General features: G+C 39.7%; 1 protein-coding gene across 8 annotated transcripts in view; it reads right to left on the minus strand.

Moving 5' to 3' along the window:
* The window catches only part of APBB2 (amyloid beta precursor protein binding family B member 2), a 359,532-nt gene that overhangs the window by 331,786 nt on the left and 9,803 nt on the right, over positions 1–17,943 (minus strand). For 7 of the 8 annotated variants that reach the window (XM_054688339.1, XM_054688343.1, XM_054688342.1 and 4 more), the window contains exon 1: positions 211–441. The gene's annotated coding sequence lies outside the window, so the exon portion shown is untranslated. Of the gene's footprint in view, positions 1–210; positions 442–8,529; positions 8,641–14,551; positions 14,636–17,943 lie in introns of those variants that run through there. The other variant, XM_054688336.1, reaches the window with a different exon arrangement.

Genomic DNA, 17,943 nt, shown 5'->3' on the forward strand with positions numbered 1-17,943 from the left:
GCCTGTACCCCAGCTCTTATATGCATAAATAAATAAATCTTTAAAAAAAGAAAAAGAAAGGATTCAAAACAATCTCTAAAATAGCCACTCTCACATTTTGGCTTTCATCAGAACAGTACCCAACTTCCAGATATGAATATCTGTTTTAGTTGGAGACTGCTAATTAGCAAACTACCCTTTGCATCTGAAAGCCACATTTTATTATCTCACCATTTCTGGGGCCCAGGCATCTGGGAGCACCTTAGCTGGGTGTCTCGAGGGCTCCATGACATTTCAGTCAAAGAACTGGGACTACTGGCTGGGACCATGGTTGTCTGTAGTCATCTGGTTCCATGCTTGAGCACATGGTTTTTGGCAGTGCCTGAGACCTTAGTTCCTCTCCATGAGAGCAGCCTGAGTGTCTTCATATAGTGACAGCTGGATTTCCCTAGAGCCAGTGGTCTAAGAGAATACGGGGAGGAATAAAAGAAGAGGCAGGGTGTGTGGGAGGGACACAGAGAGAGAATGAGAGGAACACCAGGACACACCAGACAAAAACCACAATATATCTTAGGGTTTATTTTTAATTTCAGTGCCAATGATATTTTTGATGCATTTTAATCAAATATCTCATTTTTCATGAAAAAAGAGGTTTCAACATTTTCCACAAGAAAACTAAAGGGCCACATTTTAGTTAAGTAATAATAATAATATTACTAAAATAAAAATAAGTTTTGAGAGTTTACTATGTTCTAGGCACTGAATGCAGAGGTTAAGTTCAAGGTCTTTGGCACAAACTGCTTGGTTTTGCCTTATTGACTGACTACTTAGGTGACACTGTGTAAGCTATTTAACTTTTCTGTGCTTCATAGATGTTCCCTCATCTATGAAGTGGGGATAATAATACTTACCTCTCAGAGTTACTGTGAGAATTAATTGAGCCAATTTGCATGGATCACTAGAACAGGGACTGGCATCTAATAAGTATTGTATAAGACTCAGCTAATATTCATATTAGGTAATATTTACAATTACCACTTCATTTAATTCTCAACATGCCCAATGAGGTAAGAACAATTATCTTTTGACTTCATAGGCTAGGAAGTTGAGTCTTAAGTAGATATAGGTTAGTTAAATAATTTACCTAAATGTATGAAGTAAAATGTAATTTATACAACTGAATGTCAGACTGACTTTTAATGGAATTCTCTAGCAGAGGTGGTTCTTTTTTTTTTTAAGTCCTAGATGCAAGTGGCTAGAAATAAAACATGAAGGAAGAATCTAGATTAGAGAACTCATTCACAGCTGTAACTTTTCAGAATTTTAAAAGGAAATTGAGAAAGAAGAGTTTTTAGAGCACCGAGCTATACAAATCACTACATAATTCCTGAAGGAAAAAAAGTGAATATAAATACCAGCTAATCTGGCAAGAATATAGTAAAGAAAACATTTGATAATCTACCAAAAATCTCAAGTCTCACCAACTGACATCGTGATCCCTTTTCTATACTACTAACTTGGCATATTTCCAATCACAATTGCTTTTAGATAGCCATCTGCCAAACACGGTAGACATTGGGCCTATCCAAATATTCCAGTTCTCTTCCTGAGAACATGAAGAACTACATTTCTCACTCCTCTTGGAAGCCAAGTATGTTAGATGACTTGCTTTGTCCAATGAAATATGAGTGAAAATGATGTATCATACTAGGTGAAAACTTTGAGAGCAAGAGTGCCTTTTGCTCATGTCCCGGCGGTGTTCCTTCGGCCTGGATCCTTGAGGGACATCAGAGTTTCTCTCACCTGGTGTTCTTCAGATGGGCATTGTGAGCAGCTAGTAAACAATTGTGGTTTTAAGTCACTGACTTTTTGGGGTTTTTATTACTCCAGAATATTCTCTCCTACCTTGGTATGATTATGCATGGTGTCAAAACCTTTTAAAGAGGAGTTGTGACATCCAGAAAACGACATTTTTTGTCAAATTCGATTATTAGTTCATAAGGTATTTTCCAAAGGTACCTAGAGTTAGCACTTAGCAGTTTACAAACTGACTTGGTCTAAAAGCAATCCAAAGTATAAAACATAATTTCATTTGAGATGAAATTTTAAGGGAAAATATTTGCTTTTTAAATATTTGCTATTAAATGGAAATAATAATTCCCCATATGATCCCCATTCTCCCATAAACTACATATCTCAATAACTGGGAATTGGGAGAGATTTCTCTCTTTTCAGAACTTTTAAAGCCCAATTACTATGTGGCAAGCAGTCATAATCTGACCCATTCACTAGATCGATTTTGAGTCCTCTCTTGGTGAGTTGCCTCTCTTAGTGGCAACATTCATTTAACAAACATATCATACAGTTAGTCAGTGAATTGGTCATTGTGCTAACTGACCTGCCATTCCAAAAAAGTTAAACTATCAGATAACAGCTGATACGTGAACTCAGGCTGGAAATCTGCATATAACTTAAAGTTCTCCAAATCTGTGGGTTCCACAGCATGGATTCAACCAATTGTAGATGTCCAAATCCCAGAATCCATGATTGTGGAACTCCAGGAAAGAAAAATAATCCCCCTAAAAGTGGACCTCTGCAGTTCATGTTGTTCAAGGGTCAACTCTATTTTAAAAGATATAACCAATTTTCGATCCCATCTGTTACCCACTAATATCTTGAAGTCCTTAACCAGTACATCAGAATGTGACCTTATTTGGAAATAAGGTCATTACAGATATAATTAGCTAAGATAAACTCATACTGGAGTAGGATGGGCCCCTAACACACTATGACTGGTGTCCAAATAAGAGGACAGCATGTGAAAGTACAATGATATGGGGAGAATACCTCATAGAGAGGGGGAAAAGGATTTGAGACATGCATCTACAACACAAGGACACCAAGAATTTCTGTCTGTCAGCAGAGGTAAGGAGAGGCAATGGATGGATTTCTGCCTTAATGCCCTCCAAAAGAATCAACCCTGTTAACACCTTCATTTTGGACTCCTAGTCTCCAGAACTATGAGGGAATAGATTTCTATTCTCTTGAGCCATCCAGTTTATGGCATTTTGTTACCATAACCCTAGGAAACCAATATGCTCATCTTCTCCAAATAAATACCTTCATAACACTGTAAAAGAATTTTTTTCTTAACACAAATTAATATTTCTTAACTTTAGAGATTGTCAGAATTATTGAGACAAAAATAAGGTCTGAAAAGTTATGGCAAAATGTTATCATCCCTTTCTGTGGTGACACAGCAAAAACACACTAAAAAACTCTCTTAGATTCAGAGTATTGACTTTGCAACATGTAGAAAGAACAGTAAAACTGAAATATGGGTGTAGGGTAAGGTAAAAGGTATCAGGCTTTTCTGCCCTTCCGCCATCAGGATAGATGAGAGAGCCCTGTGATCCTGGGTGCATGCCTGATGGCGGGCACCTGAAGTGGGTACACCTGCGCTAAAAGACTGATAATATAAGGGTGGTGCAGCAGAGTGCGGTGTGGTGGTAGTGCGGTGTTAAGGGTGGAGGAGTGGAGTGTACGGAGGATTGTTGGAGCGACTACAAACCACGGCGAAGAGCATGTGGCTGCTAGAACCGTTCATAAACCTGCTCAGAATGGGTTGGTTGCTTTACAATGGGTCTCCCCAAATGTGATTTGCAGTAACAAGAAACATACAATGAATGTCTCGAGATTTTGAGTAACTTACCACAGGTATTAGCCTTACACAATGCTGCAGGCTTGAGGGAGGAGGAAAAGGAGTTACATTTTCAGAGTTTCATTTTTGCAAGATGGAGATGAAGAAGTGGTGACGACTCTACAGCAATGTGAATGCACTTAATGCCACTGCACTGTGCACTTAAAAACAGCTTTATGTTATGCGTATTTTATGATAATCATAGAAAGTAAGTTATACTGAAAATATAGAGATGACTTTTAGACAGTAGATGATGCTTTTTCATTGCATGAGAACATAGATCTATACCTCCTACAGTAATCTATATTTACAAAATTCTCAATTTTTCATTAGTATTAGAGAGTACACAGATCTTATTAAAGGTGATCTTCCATATCAGTCAGGGCACTTTGGATTACAGGTGAGCAGACAGAGCAAGAGAGACTGGCACACAGACCTTGTGAGGCCAGGCACGACCCTGTGACAACACAAAGGGTCCAACAGAGCCCGCCCGGATTTCTCTAGTTCCACAGCCTGCCTCTCAGCTCCCAACTGGCCTGCATTGCCCTCTAGAGACGCACTTTCCTGGCCAATAATCCCATCAGCTCTGGCCAAAGTCCTGGAATTAAGAGTCTGACCTAAGTCTCCTGCCCATCCTGAAGCCAGGGGGTTCAGCCCCACCAAAGCAAACGGCTGGGAAATGGTAAGGGTACCTCCCACCCCACAAAATAATGTGTTGTTAATAAATGCTGAGTAGTGAAAGCAACAGACATCCACTATTTGAACCAATCATTCGTCCTCTAAAGTTAATGTGAGATAATTACATTTATTAAGCTATTAGAAAACAGCCTCTATACCCTCAAGCTACTAAATGTCTCACTAGCTGGTTATAATTATCCCAGACATGTCCAAATCTCTTAGACTAGAGAAAATACAGACAGAAATTAGGAGAAATTAATTCAAAAGCTAAATAAAGGAACATCAAAGTAAGTGCTTTTAACCAGGGTTCATACATCAAAGCAGCTAAGAAACTCTGTGATGATTATAGTAGTTTTCATTCCCCAGTTCTCACAACCACTGCAGTAAAAGAGAGGTCTTTCCTAAAGGTCAGCCTGGGGACATGCCTATGTCAGGCTGGTCCTCTTCTCCATCTTTCTTTTCATAGTTACATTTCAGTCTTTTTACAGAAACAGAACATTGTTGTCCCAACCTGAATTTAACTCAGTTGTGTTAATTGCCTCGGGTATAACACAAATTGTGCTAAGCAAAGGCACAGTTCAACACACTGCCCACAGTGTTGAGGTAGCTAAAGATTATAAAGGCTGGATTGTTTTATAAGCCCAGTGATTCCACTTTGCAATTAACAAAATTGAAGATGGAAAAAGTAAAACTGTCAGTTAATAGAAGATTGAACATGGTTTTTGCAAGTAACTTAGTAGTAGCATTGCCACAAAATTTCTTCTATTCTCCTCTGTTCTTTTTACATGAACAAGGTTTCTAAGAGCATATACATACAATATAGTAAAAGAGGAACGAAATTGATGTCAAGCTCTGTCTCAATGGGTTTACTGTTATCACAATCTTCTAGAAACAGTAATTCCTTTCTTTACCTACAAGTGTGTAAATTTAAAAATGCAGCTTCATTTCACTAAAAGATACACTTCCAAACAAATTTTAATTTTTATGTTTAATAATAATCCATAAAATTTGGAACCTATTTGTGACATTTTGACTAACAATACTGGCAATAATAGTAACTCAAACTAGAAGCTATTTCTAAATATTTAAAGACTTAGGTCACAGGTAATAAACATAAAGTTTAATTTCGAGATTGTAGAGAATTTTGTTAGAATGATAAAATACTTTGGGAAATAAAAATACATTATATCGTAATAAAATTTTCTAGAACAAATGGAATGGAATATGAGATAAAGAGTAAAAGGAATGATATAAAATGTCCAGTGAACAGCTGGCTTAAGTATTTTAAAAACACATGATAAAGGGTATCCAATTGCTATGACATTTAATGCCACTGGATGGATTTATTTTTTTTTTTTTTTTTTAAGATTTTTTTTTTTTTTTTTAATAGAGGCATGTTTTTTTCTTTATTTATTTGTTTGCTTGTTTGCTTGTTTTGTTTATACATGCACTGGGTACAGTCAGAAGCTCAGGAGGGTGAGAGAATTCACCAGAGCCAGAGCGGGGAGCAGAGCAGGCAGAAGGACCGAAGTACACTGCTGAGGGGAGCAGCGGGCGGCAGGAGAGGTCTGCGCGCCATGTGGGACCCTCCTGCGGTGGCTGGGGAGCAGCCGGGGATCGAACCGGCACTGCAGAGGCCGCGGGCAGCTTCGCAACCCAGCGCTCTACCGCTGCGCCACCGGGGAGGCCCATCCACTGGATGGATTTAAAAGAGTAACACTTTATCAATATATCTAACTCATCAGAAATTATATTGTCTGAATTAATTTAAACTTATGATAAAAAAATTTTAGATGTCAATTAAAAAATGGGTGAGTGGTACACAGTTGAGAGCCCATGCTAGCCACAAATGTTTGCAAAACTGATAGGAAGAGGCAAGGGGGAAACATTAAAAAAAATCACAAAAATATAATATGTAAGCCCTAAGGAAAGCCACAGACAAGCATATACAATGCTTGGAGATGGCAATACATGTGCTGGTTTGAGAGAAGGCAGAGGTAAGCAGGCTGCCCAAACTGAAGTAGGTAATACTTTATATTGAACACACTCGCAGATTACCTTTTGATTTATGGTAAGTACTGCAACTATCCACTATGATGTGGTAGAAGCCTACTTATGACCAGAAATTCATTTGCTGGGTCCAGTGGAATCAGAATAAGGAGTGAGAATGGTATGATGCCAGGGCATAATGACCTGAGGTCCTGACAGTGGACCATACCCATCCTATGGGGCATGGGGACCCTGCCATGGCCACTGAGGGATTCCAATCTAAGGGCCAGGGTGTACTGTGCTCATGGCAGGGTTGACAGGGACACTGCCAGTTTCTGGCTCTCAGGCTTTTCTTGTATCTGCCAGGCCATGGTTTCTCAGAACCATTATATTAGAACACTAGGAGTATATTAATCATAATCAAATTCCAATCCTGTCTCCATCATTTGACCTTCTGGTCACCTAAATGGACAAATCCATTTCTCAGTCACACATTTATGGACAATATCTAGGGCTTTTTTCAACATAAGATGAATTACATCCATGATGTGAGGATTTTTCTTGTTCCATTAACAGGTAAAATTGTATTCCAAATCTTTGTGGTAATAGGGATGGTGGGGATTTCATTCCCATCCGTAAAACTGGTTATAAATGCAATTATAAAATTAACATATGAGAAGAACAAAATTGAGCATATTACTTACTCAAATTAAGGGCTAATTAAGTTCATTCATACCACCCTGCACTGATCACAGCCACACTGAAGACAATTGGCTAGAAAGGAAGTTTAATTAATTTAGCCCACATTTACTGAGCAACAACCGAAGCATAGAACCACCAGGGGATAGGGAGAGAAGTAAGGCAGACTCTGCTATTGAGAGCTCACATGTAAGCAGGTAATTCTCACACCGTGTGATAAATGCACAATCAAGGAATAAAAAAGGTTTTGAGGGGCACAGTGGAGGAAAATGAGGGGCAGGTTTCAGAGGAGACATTTCATCTCTATTTAGAAGGAAAAGTAGAAATGTATCCCGAGGCAGAATAGTTATTATTCAACAGTATTATTCAATACTGACAGAATACAATTGAGGCTCTGGACCCCTCCAAGGGCACCGCATCTTCAGAGAGCGGTAAAAGTCCAGTGTTCCTGGACCATGGGATGTGCTGGGGACAGTGGAGAAAGTGAAGAAGTTTGGATTTTACCAATCTGCATGGAGAGTGGGGCGTGACTTCATATGGACTAGACCTGCGGCAGAGCAGGGAAGGCACAACTCTCCAGACACCTTGGGGCATGTATAAAAACACAAAAATTTAGAGGCCTCCCTGGTGGCGCAAGAGGTTAAGCACTGCACTATGAGGCAATCCGCAGCCTCTGCAGCATGAGTTCAATCCCCAGCCAGGCAGAGAGAAACCCACATGGCGCAGCAGACCTCTCCTGACTCACCCGCTGCTCCTCTCAGCAGTATGTTTCAGTCGGTCTGCCTGTTCTGTTCCCCACTCTGTCTCTGGTGAATCCTCTCACCCCCCTCATCTCTGGCCTGTACCCCAGCTCTTGTATGTATAAGTAAATAAATCTTTCAGAAAAAAAAAAAAAACACGTATATTTGGAAACCTCAAACCTCCATGAAACTTCTAGGAATCCAGAGACCTAAGCCAGGTCAAGATATCCCTTCCTAGGGGAAGGGGAAGTTGCTGCATGCGATGCCCTTATCAGTGAGAGAAAGCAGAATGCCTAATGTGGGCAGAGTACTTGTGAGACAACACACCTATTTAAGATGGCTACTTTGACCCATGCATCGAGCAGCTCAAAGGGCTTCTCCACTTCGAGGGGACTACAGAGAAGGAGATGACTCTGCATCTGGCCCAGGGGCCCTGAAACCTGTGCTACCCCTTGGACTGCTGGATTCAATGGGTCCCAAGGTGATCAACAAGCCTGTGACAGATGAGGATGCAGAAGCCACCTTTTGCTGGCTTCTTAGAGCAGACCTTTAGGATTTGGGGCTCAATTATGGCATTTTCTCCTGATAACCATTCTCCTTTTTGAGAAACAACTCCTGACTTGCTGTTGGACCAAGCAAAACTGAAGTGCTCATCACATGCTGGGCCCCAGTAGATAACAAAGCCATAGAGCTTATTTCCAGAGCAGCACCTGCCCCAAGCAGAAGTGGCCCATCAAGACTGACCTTTAATGGGTCCTGAGGATGAACGAGGAAGCAGTGCAAGCAAGTGACTCCGATTCCCCTGGCTTGCATTCTTGCTATAAAGTCTCTTCTCTCCCAAACCATGCTTAGGGCCTATGGGAATAAAAGAAGGAAATCATAAATACAAATGATGATCACATCATCAGTTGCAGAAACAAGGACTAAAGTTATGAGTATTTCTTCTTATTTGGGTAAGAATATATTTGTCCATACATTTTCTTTTTTATTTTCCCATTCTCCTACTATCTAACATAATGTATTCAAAGTGGTTAACTTTAACTCTCAGGATTTATATTATAGAATATCAAAGAGAGGTTTAACTCAGCAAAAAGAATGAACGTAAATAACTCTAATATGGAGAAAGTGAAATTCTGTGTTTTCAGCTGTTTGAGAAATAATGGCATCATATTAAGGGGAAGCATGTTATAGTTCTGTGTTCATTTGAAAGTTAAAAGCTTAGAAGAGCAGCCAAGCATGGTCCTAGGCTCACCACCAGATGCTTGGCTACAAAGTCAGAGGTTGTAACTTCACAGAAGTAACAGATTCTCATAATACATTCCACAAGCTCCCCTTTCACAGTCCACTTTAGTGGCTGAATATTCTTGGCTTCTCAGATTTCCTGCAAGCTCTGCCTTGCACCAGTGCTTCAGGGGAAGTGGCTGTGACTATCTGATCCTCCAAATGCACCTCTCCTGACTTTCACTTCCCCAGCTGCTCCCACAAGTGTGTAAGATCTAATTCCCATAATAAATCCCTTGTCTCACAACACTCACAATAGCTCATCTTCCTAACTGAACCTTGAGTGAGGGGAATTTTATTATTATTATTATTATTATTATTATTATTATTTTAGTGAAGTGCCATGCTTTACATCCTTGTTAACTTTATTGACAGTATAGGATTTCTCTCCTCCGCTGTGGTCACCATATCTCTCCCACCACCAAAGCACCTATGTCAGTGAGAATTTTTGAGTGAAGGTGTGAAGAAGGCAAGGGAGGGTTCACGAGGATACTTCAGGAAGAGCATTCTATGCTGAGGGAACAGCAAGTGCAAAGGCCCTGAGGAATGAACATGACAGAGGAAGTCAGTGTGGCTGAGTGTAGTTAGTGAGGAGCAGTGCAGGAGTAGAAGAGGTCTGAGAGTTAAAGGGGGGAAGAAAGGTTAGGTCATGAAGGAAACTGTATATAATGGCAGGAGCATCAACTTTTTTTTTTCTTTTTTTTTTTTAAATTAGGTAACTGGGGTTTACAATACTGTTTATGATTTAGGGAAATAGATTCACACCTCCCCAGATGCATGTCACCACACCCCACCATGAGTGAAATCATCAAGTATATTTTAATGAGCTCAAACTTGTTGCCACATTGAGAATAGACTTCAGGGGGCAGACAAGAGCATAAACTGGAAGATGAAATAACACAGATGAGAGATGTTATTGACAGCAAACACAGATGTTACAGTAAAGTGGTGACAACTTGTTAGAATCTGGATATATTTCAAATATAGAGATACTGGGATTTTCTGTCAAATGGAACTGTGGATGGAAGAGAGAAAAAGGAATCAAAGATGACTCAATTCTTTTGGCTTGAGCAATGAAGAATGCTATTACCATTTAATGAAACAGAAAGGTAGAGATAGAGCCAATCTTGAGAGTAATATCAGAAGTTCAAATTTAGCCCCAACTTTACAATGTCTACTAGCTATATAGAGGAAGTGGCATTCAGAGGAGAGATCTGAGATGGGGATACAAATTTTGGAATCATTCCTTTATAGATGAGAATGGTTAGAAAAGAGCAGTGTTTAGGACTGAGCTCTGGGGCAGTTGGAAATGTTGGAGAGATAAAATGGGATGAAAGGAGTGAGGAAAATCAAGAGCAGACCCAAGTCCCAATTCTGAGACAAACTTCCTTTGCAGAGAGGGACCATATCTTATTGACCTGCAAATTCCTGACATCTACAGTGGCTTCAGTATTTTACAGGTGGTCAGTAAACACATGTTGTAGTGAGGGCCCTACTAGATGACCTAGTGGAAAGGTGGCCCCCAGAGTAGTAGAAAAATATTTGTAAATCATATATCTGAGAAGGGACTTATGTCTAAAACATATAAAGAACTCCTTCAACTCAATAACAAAAAGAGAAATACTAAATTTTTAAAATCAACAAACAATCCAAATAGAAATATCTTAGAAGATTTACAAATGGCCAAATCACACAGGCAAAGATTATTGACATTATTAGCCATCATAGAACTGGCAAGAATATACATTTTTGATTTTTTCCTAAGGTTATGCTTTCATCATAACATAGTGTGAAGAGATCTGGAATTTCTGGACATCCCACAGAACATCATACTGATCCATTACAGTGACAATATTATGTTCACCAAGGTGGATGACCATGAAATGCCTAACACAGAGAAGGCTTTGGTGAGCTCCTGATATGATGCCATATGCAAGGTCATCCACTCATGTGGTAGCTCATCCTCATGGACACGGACAAATATTTCTGGGATAGGTCTGCCTTTCCTGCCTACAGGGCGCCATCAACACAACTATCTGAGGGCTTATAGATTCTTTGCTTCCTCCTGGCATGGCGGCCCCCATAATGTCACAGCAGGCTGTGTGGCCCACTTTACAGCAAAGGAGATATGGCAGCGAACTCAAGTCTAAGGGATTCACTGATTGTATTCCAAACCATGCTACTCAGAAGCTGCCAACCTGGTAAAGGATTCAAACAGCCAGTAACTGACTAACTCTGGGGTACAGAAGCTGCTGCCTTGTCTCACAAGAAGGACATTTCTGCAGAGGCTCAAACTCCAGAGCTTTTTCCCTTTGGATCAAGTTGAGGCCAGACTTTTCCTATTGCCTCACTCCCTCTCCTTATTTTGCTTCCCCCCTACCCTTAAAGGCTTATTCTATGGTAATACTTTTCCATCAATAAATGATGATGCAGGGCCTCCCCTGGTGGTGCAGCTGTTGAGCGCTGGGCTGCGAGGCTGCCCGCAGCCTCTGCAGCGCCGGGGCGAGGGTCCCACAAAAAATAAATAAATAAATGATGATGCATAGAATTCCTCTCTCTGACTCTGCTTCTTTAAAACCTGGCCTAAGAAAACCAACATAAGGACATGCCCCTGAGAGAGGGATCATTCAGGGAAATGAAAACTCATGATACTCATCCAGTACTGGATAAAACATCCAGAGAAATGCCTGCTCCTGACTCTCAGAACAAAGAATCTGCCTTCATTGATTCTTCTTGATGGAACAGACTTAGGAGTTGGGAGTCAGTCTGTTTCCTCAAGCTGGGGTTTTTTTTCTTTTTTCTTTTTTTTTCTTTTTATATTCCCCATACAATTGCAACCCCCTTATTTTGACCCCAAGCCCTCCTTTCCCCGCCCCTCACCCCCCATAGAGTGTCTCTGGTTCATAGTTGTTTCTTGATTTTGATATTTTCTTTCTTATAGTTATTCTTTTTCCAGGTCCCTAATTTAAGTTTTCCAGATTCCTGCTATGAGTGAGACCATCCGGTATTTTTCTTTTTCTTTCTGGCTTATTTTGCTGAGCATGATCCCTTCCAGTGCCATCCATGTTGCTGCAAATTGCATGTGTTTATCTTTTTTGAATGCTGAGTAATATTCCATCGTGTATATGTACCACATCTTCTTGATCCAGTCATCTATTTTTGGGCATTTGGGTTGTTTCCAAAGTCAAGCTGGGTTTTTTTTATACCCTGGGAACATGCAATCACATTCCAGGAGTTATTGGAAATAATAGCCTCCTGGTATGACAAATGTGCTAGAAAATGTGGGGGAAATATTTCACATTATAACAAATGCACATTTATTATGAAGCAGAGTACAAAATGGGCCAAATAGTTTTGAGATGAAACACATGATCTCAAAAGGAATGTTTCTTCTTAGGCAACTGAGAGTGCCTGGATTTCCAAGGTTCTGCTGTAAGGACAACTGGAGTGGGAAAGTTTATGGGCATCAGCAAACAGAATTGGTGATGGCTGCTTTGAACAAGAAAAAGAAACAGACCCCATTCCACAAATCAAGGCAAGCAAAGGAGAAAACCTGGAGTTCCACCAAAACAACCTGCAATAGGTTCTACATACTTCCCCTTGTCATAACTAACATGATTGAGGTTTCCCACTAGGAAGCATTTGACAGGCTTGACCAGCTGAATCCCAGCAGCACTCTGGTACGTGGGTGCTGTGAGAAGTCTCATTTTAGAGATGGGAAAAGGTTCAATTACCTTGGTCAAGGTAATCAGAAAATACATGGCATCCTCATCTCTCCACATTCTGGGCCTTCTCAGCGCTTTGATAAAATGTAGGACATACAAAAATAGACGCAGGAACTTGGTATCTCTAAAATAAAATGTCACTGAAGTCAAAAGAGCTGAAATCCTGTCTAAATGAAAATGTTTCATTTCCCACCTTTTACCCTAATGTCCATTTTATACTTTTGTTCTGTTGATTTCGTGCCTTTCAACCAGATATCTTGAATTGAAAACTTTGTCTTCTTTCTTTTTCTATGCTATATTTATTTCTCTATTATCACCCATATAAATCTTGCTCTGTGTACAACATCTTAGGCCTCATACACTACCTATAAATAAATAAGAGTTAAGTTTGGAAATATCAGAACAATAAGTTTCACAAGTATAAAGACATGAAGAATCTCTTTGTAAAGGTAACATTTGTTTATTTCTTTAGTAAAAATTTGGCAGGTTCCATGTATTCAGTTCATCTGTCTCTAAAAAAAGACTTAGATGCTACTTCAGAGTCTCATAAATAAAGCTCAAATTTATAATCTGGACTTTCAGGACAATGGATGGAGGTTGACTTATCTCTCCCTCATCAATAGCATCATTTAGAAATTGTCTTGTACTTTCTTGCTACTCTGCTGAATTGCTGGGCATACCTCCAGAAATAAGATGCCTAATAATCAGATTCTAAAGATGATTTACATTCCTTTCTGATTTGTAGTTTTTTAAGCCAGGCTCATGTATCAATCAATGTTCCTATTGACATGTTTCCCCAGAGTATTCAGCTTGCATTTGTAATCTGGGAGCTGCTGCCACAGTTTCTTCTGTCTCCTTAAATACTTTGCCCTGATGGATGTAGAGCATTATTTTTCATGGGTTAATTAGCTAAGATTTTCAGAAATTTTGTCAAAATATATGGTGTCTGACATTTACTTTTATATGCATAGAGTACAATAGCTACACACAATGAAAATCATTGTTTAAATTGATGATTTAAAACACTATGAAAGGGCCTCCCCTGGTGGCGCAGCAGTTGAGTGCTGGGTTGTGAGGCTGCCCGCAGCCTCTGCAGAGCCAGTTCGATCCCTGGCCACTGGTGAGGGTCCCACAAAAAACAAACAAACAAACAAACAAACAAAAAAACACTATGAAGGTCTTTTCACTGCCTTTCTGACAAGAATTCATTAATTTCAATACCTGTTTCAGGGTATCGTCTTACTACTTACTATACTGTTTTCTCTCACTTTTAAGCTTGTTTTTCAATATGCAAACAACTTCTAACCCACTAATTAAACTGTAGATACTGAAAATGTGTTCAAGGTTAAACATAACATGATCTCTTAGATGTAAAGGTATCATATATGCCTAATAAATTGGAATTGATTGGAAATCAAGCTGTAATGATGTGGGAGTTTTAGAGAATCACAAGCCAATTTTTTTTGCTCCAATCCCATGCATTTACCTTGACAATCAGGTCACCTAGAATATAAAGTAGTAATAACAAACGTGATGATGAAGATTTACTGCAAATTAATAAAGGAAAAAACTAGAAAAAAGAGTAGAAGGTAGAGAGGGTGGGGTTGGGGGGCCAAAATGCTGAGTGGTTTCAGTTCACCTGTCTTTCTAAAGAGGGCAATAATCTAAGGGAAATCAAAAGCAGTCTCTAGAGAAGTAGACCTCACTGTTCTGAGAAGTTGATAGAAAACGTATGGAAGGGGGTTTTTGCCCAAACATACCACATTGTATCTTCTGTCCAAGGCAAGGTTGAGTTAATGTAGGTTGAGTTCTGTCAATCAAGGTTGAGTTAATGGCTCAGACTCCTGAAAAATGCAATCTTAGTGAATTCTAAAAGAAGTCACAATGCTTTTTCTAATAGCTATATAGATAACCAAGAGGCATGTGGCATAAGTGGTTTCTGTCCAACTTTGAATACTTAAGGGTATTAAAAACTTTTGACAATTTATTTAAACATTTGGAGCTTCGCTTCGGACACACTGAGTCACAGGCAGAAATAAAGTTAGAGGGCCTCCATAGTGGTGCAGGGGTTAAAGACAGTGCTATCAAGCTATCCGCAGCCACTGCAGCATGAGTTCAATCCCCAGCCAGGGAGCAACCCACATGGAGCAGCAGATCTCTCTTGCCTCGCCCACTGCTCCCCTCAGCAGTGTATTTCAGTGGATCCACCTATTCTGCTCCCTACTCTGTCTCTGGTGAATCCTCTAACCCCCACACCTCTGGCCTGTACCCAGTTCTTGTATACATAAATAAATAAATCTTTAAAAAAAAAAGTTAGAATTCTAGGTCCATCTCTTGCTACTGCACAATTTTAGGAAAGTTATATAACTTTCACGAAAATATTTCTTCAACTGTTAAATGTGAATAAGACATAAAAAGGTTGTCCAGATGAAGCCAGACAAAAAAGAGTACCTAAGGTATGATTCAATTTATATAATTGCTAGAAAATGCAAACTGAACTACAGTGACAGAAAGTAGATCAATGGTTGCTTGGGAAACTGGGAAATAGGCAGAAAATGAGAAGAATTACAAAGGGGCACAAGGAAACTTTTGAGGTGGTAGAGATGTCTATGATCTTGACTTGGTGATATACATATGTGAAAACTTACCAAATGACATTTTAATCTTGTAAATATTTTTTGTATGTCAATTATACCCCCAAAAAATCTTTATTTTTTTTTTTAAGAGTCAAAGATTAAATGAGGCACTATGTACAAAACAACTAGCCTAGTATATGGTATAAGTAGGTCTTCAGAATTGTGAATTTTCCTCCCCATTTATATCATAGGCTGTTTAAAGTGGTATGTACTCCCTAACATCCATCAATATTATAAACACTGAAAGCTTCCTGGAAGTTTTATAGCCTGATAAATATTTTCATAGAAAAATATGGGACAATATGAAAATATCTCTAAGGTTTAATTAGAATATGATTTCTGTGGATTCCTTTCAAATATTTATTAGAAGCATATTTTACATCATTGAAATCACATTGTACATGCCATTTTTCCAGTGTGCTTTATCATAAAAATAGCTACATGCTATTTATAATGAATGCTCTATGATTTTCCCAGGGGTAAGAATTTAGCATATATTTTAAAGGTAAAGTTGCCAGGATTTGGTGACAGGTTCAATTTGAGGCAAAAGAGAAAGAAGATTCAGGGAAGAAGCTGTAGTTTGGGCCTAAACAATTAGAAGTTCCATGCAGTGGATAATAGGAAGGGCAGCTTTGGGGAGGAATATGAAGATTCAGGTTGGGACAAGTTGGTATTAACATCAAAATGGAGGTGGGGAGTAGGAAGTTAGTCCATGAGATCAGCAGGGATGTCTGGCTGCAGAGTTTCCAGCATAAAGACAGAATTAGGGCCTCCCTGGTGGTGCAAGGGGTTAAGACACAATCTATGAAGCTATTCGCAGCAGCTGTAGCACAAGTTCAATCCCTGGCCAGGGAGCTAGCTACAGCCACATGGCACAGCAGACCTCTCCTGACTCGCCTGCTACTCCCCTCAGCAGTGTATTTTAGTCAATCTGCCTGTTCTGTTCCCAACTCTGTCTCTGGTGAATCCTCTCACCCCGCCCCCCATACCTCTGGCCTGTACCCCAGTTCTTGTATGCATAAATAAACAAATCTTTAAAAAAAATAAAGACAGTATTAAAAGCCATGAGCTGGATGAGGTCTTCAAGGGCATGGATGTAAAGAGAGAACAGAAGAAGTTCAATCACTGAGTCATGGGGCTCCTGGAATGAGGAGGAATCAGCAAAGGTTATAGAAAAGCAGTGTCAGTAAGGAGGGAAGAACTTTCAGAAAGGTGGGCTATTGTGGAATTCAAGTGAAGAAAGTGTTTATAGGAGAGAATGGTGCTAGATGTTCAAGAAAGAGGGTAGAAAAGAAATCTTGCAGTAAGGAATAGCAAGATTAAGGGCAATTTTGGTGAAATGCTTTGAGCAAAACTATCATTGGAGTGAAATAAGGAGGCTATATAGTAAATAGAAATTTCTCCAAAGATGATATACAAATGGTCAATAAGCACTTTAAAAGACGTTCAACATTATTAGCCATGACGGAAAGACAAATCAAAATAAAAAGGAGAAAAGAGCTCACACTTACAAAGATAGAATCAAAAGGAAAATAGCAAATGTTGGTGAAAGTATGGAGAAACTGGAACCCTCATAAACTGTAATGCAAAATGAGGCAGCATTTTGGAAAACTGTTTAGCAGTTCCTGAATAAGTTTTTTTTTTTATTAAAGTTACACTATGATCCAGCAATTCAACACCTAGGAATATATCCAAAAGAAGTAAAAACAAAAACTGGCAAAACTTTCAGAATAAACTTTTTCAGAATTCTGCTAGGAATGTTCACAGCAACTTTCTCATAATAGTCCCAAACTGGGAAAATAGGCAAATGTCCATTTTTAACAGAACATTTTGAGACCTGGAAAAAACAAGAAATAATAGTCCATACATAGCAGGGGTTAGGGAGGAGAGGGGAACAATCAATGAAAATCATCTTTAAATGATTAATTATAGGTGTTAGCCTTACTGGACAAAGATTTTAAAACAGCCATCTAAACTATGGAAAAAGGGTTAAAGGAAAACACTTTTATTTTTTATTTATTTATTTATTTTTTTAAATAGAGGCATGTTTTATTTATTTATTTGTTTGTTTTTGTTTATACATGCACTGGGTACAGTCAGAAGTGCGGGAGGGTGAGAGAATTCACCAGAGCCAGAGCCAGAGCGGGGAGCAGAGCAGGCAGAAGGACCGAAGTACACTGCTGAGAGGAGCAGCGGGCGGCAGGAGAGGTCTGCGCGCCATGTGGGACCCTCCTCCGGTGGCCGGGGAGCAGCTGGGGATCGAAGCGGCGCCTCCGAGGCCGCGGGCAGCTTCGCAACCCAGCGCTCAACCGCTGCGCCACCGGGGAGGCCCAGGAAAACACTTTTAAAGAACGATAGAACTATAGAAAATAATCTGCCCCTGGAAGTGCAGGGGTTTAGTCTCAGCGTTATCATGTTATAGCTGCTGCAGCCTGTGTTTGATCTCTGCACTCAGCTAACCCACAGCCCTCTCCTGCTGCTCCCCTTAGCAGTGTATTTCAGCAGATCTGCCTATT

This window comes from Talpa occidentalis, unplaced genomic scaffold (assembly GCF_014898055.3).
Source record: "Talpa occidentalis isolate TD23 unplaced genomic scaffold, MPIMG_talOcc4v2.1 talOcc4.6, whole genome shotgun sequence".
Taxonomy (NCBI): Eukaryota; Metazoa; Chordata; class Mammalia; order Eulipotyphla; family Talpidae; genus Talpa; species Talpa occidentalis.